Here is a 2,890-nt window from a genome sequence, read left to right as displayed (position 1 = left end):
GAACTCAGACAATTGGTATCTTCTCTCTATTAGAGAAATCCCTCTCTCTTCCAAAGGGAAGAACAGCAGAGAGGAGGAGTCACAGGGCCACAACATAACACTACTACAGGGTCTGTCTTTCACACCATTGTCTATAGGAGTGGAATCTCCTGAAGAGCAGCCAGAAGTTTCTTCACCAGTACCTTACCATGAGCACTGAAATGTTTGTAGAAGTCCTTTTGTACAAGCCAGTGAAACCTAGGGAAAGGGAATAGTACTTCCCACCCTTAGTTCCTTCCATTTTGCCTTCCCCTGCCTTGTCTGGCTTAGCGTAGCATAGTGGGCACTCTCCTACAGCTGACCTGCTGCTTCTTTCCCTGTTTGCAATTGCTGTCTGCAAAAACAGCGTTTTCACACTGTCCTCGCCCCTGCCCTGGCCCAGCTCAATCTGGCTGAGCTTTTCCTTGCTTTCATGTTTCCTTTCTTTCTTGCATTATTCCTCTGATTTTAAAGAAAAAAAAAAAAAAACTAGAAAAAAGAAATGTATCAACTTCAAAATTTTGGTTTATACTCTTTCCCTACCAACCCTAGGAAATATCATTAAACTTTAAGATATACACCAGTGATTTACCAGAACAGTATTTTTCAAAGTTGTCTTCCATGATAAAACAGTTTCTCAGGATATTAATGAAGGTCAAAGAAAAGATGAAGATCAAAGAGAGGATCAAATATGAATAGGGGTCACACAAAGAGAGGGTCAAATAAGGCTGAAGACACTGGGATTAAGCAGATTTCGTTAGCACTGGGCTTTAAAGAACCTTAAATATGTTCAGGTGCAGTGTGACTCTGCAAGAGAGGACTGGAGTCAGAAGCATTTTCCAGATCAATTTGACCAGTGAATATGTTTGATTCAGGGCTTCGATCAGTTCATTTTGGTCTAAATCCCTGGTGAGAATTTGCATTTCTACCCCCAGATATACTGAATCAGAATCTACAGCTTAACGAGATCCCCAGCTCATTCTTATGTATAATAAATTTTGAGAACCACTGTTCTACCAGTGGTTCTCAGAATTTGTCCCTATCCAGCAGCATTAGCATCTCCTGGGAACTTGTTAGAAATGCAAATTCTCAGCAGGGGTTTGAACCAGAACAAACCTATCAAAGGCCTGGTTTGATTTCTAAGAGCATTTTGCAGTTCCCCATAACACTTTTTGGTCAATGCTGTTGTAGAGAATAATAACTGGGACAAATTCTGTATCAATTAGCATCTAATATAATAGCAAACTAGACCCTCTTTCACCTTTCTTTGTATAAATTAGCATTAAAAAACCTCTTTTAGTTAGGAAGCTTGTATTTAAACAGGTAAGAAAACAAAGACAAGGAACCAAAAATTGTTTGAAAAGTGATTTCAAAAGTTTCCTTTTATTAAGAGTGGCCTCTTTTCAAGTTTCAGAATTTCAAGGGAGGAAGGTCAGTTGATGCTACAGCTTCGTTTCATGACCAATGTTTTCCCTCTGTCCGTGCTCACAGAATTGAAGACATAAAAGGAAAATATTTGCTTGGCTATCTATGTACCAAACCAAAAAAAAACCAAACCCATTGCCGTCGAGTGGATTCCAACTTCTATGTACTGGACTGGTTAAAAGGAAGTGAAACCAGAATGGCAAAGACGACACAGTGGTAGAGGAGAGAACTTGCAAGAACATTTAACTCCTCCACCCGAGATCTAACTGGCCATTGCCTGCTGCCTCATAAAACTGTATTCTCCTTAACAAGACATGATGAGTTTAATGGCGACTCCTGCTAGAAGCAGTAGTTGACACTTCAAAGCAAGGGAAAAAAATAAATAAATAAAGCTGGGTTAAAAGAGACTAAAGGAAGAGAAACATTTTTTCTTCATACTCTGCTCAAAATGTGTAAATGGGCATATAAAAATAAATCAAATAGATCTATCTAAATCGTGAAAGTCTGCCGTCTGTTAAATTTAATTTCTTATTACTTACAAATGCTTGTTGAAAGAATCTAGGTCTATGTTAATATAAAGATTAAAACATACATTATTGTAATAATATTACCCAGGTGAAATAGGTGGCAAATCTACCACTCTTAAGAAGACGCGAAGTCTAAAAAAAAAGTTGCTAATCCACAATACAGCTAAGAGGAAAAAATTAAAAAGCCCTTAATGATCTGTGAACTTAGACAGACAAAATAATTAATGAGATTGTTTGTAGTAAATGTCATAACCTAAGAATATTTTGCCTTATTTCTCACGCTGTGGACCCAACAGAATTTGGCAGAAAAGGATATGAACTTCTTTTCCACTTTTATTAGATTCATTTATTATCACTAAGCTCTAGTTATCCTCAAAAATTTGTCGATGCTCTCACCTGCATACTGTCCCTTTAAGTCCTGTATTACTCTTGGTCCCTCAGTTAATAATTGTTTATTTCTGATTTCAATGCAATAATGTGTTAGTGTGTGTCTTACTTATCTAGTGCTACTATAACAGAAATACCACAAATGGACGTCTTTAACAAACAGAAATTTATTCGCTCACAGTCTAGGAGGATAAAAGTCTGAATTCAGGGTGCCTGCTCCAGGGGAAAGCTTTCTCTGCCTGTTGGCTCTGGGTGAAGTTCCTTGTTATCAATCTTCCCCTGGTCTAGGAGCTTCTCAACACAGGGACCCCGGGTCCAAAGGATGTGCACAGGTCTCCTTGCTTGGTGTTAGCGAGGTCCCTCTGTCTCTCTGCTCACTTCTGTCTTTTATATCTCAAACGAGATTGACTCAAAATACAACATAATCCTGTAGATTGAGTCCTGCCTCACAGACATAATTGCCTCTAATCCTGCCTCATTAACATAATGAACCCACTGCCATCGAGTTGATTCTGACTCATAGCAACCCTATA

The sequence above is a fragment of the Trichechus manatus genome, unplaced genomic scaffold (genome assembly GCF_000243295.1).
Source record: "Trichechus manatus latirostris isolate Lorelei unplaced genomic scaffold, TriManLat1.0 scaffold00004, whole genome shotgun sequence".
Lineage (NCBI taxonomy): Eukaryota > Metazoa > Chordata > Mammalia > Sirenia > Trichechidae > Trichechus > Trichechus manatus.
Note: the sequence above shows the minus strand (reverse complement) of the source record.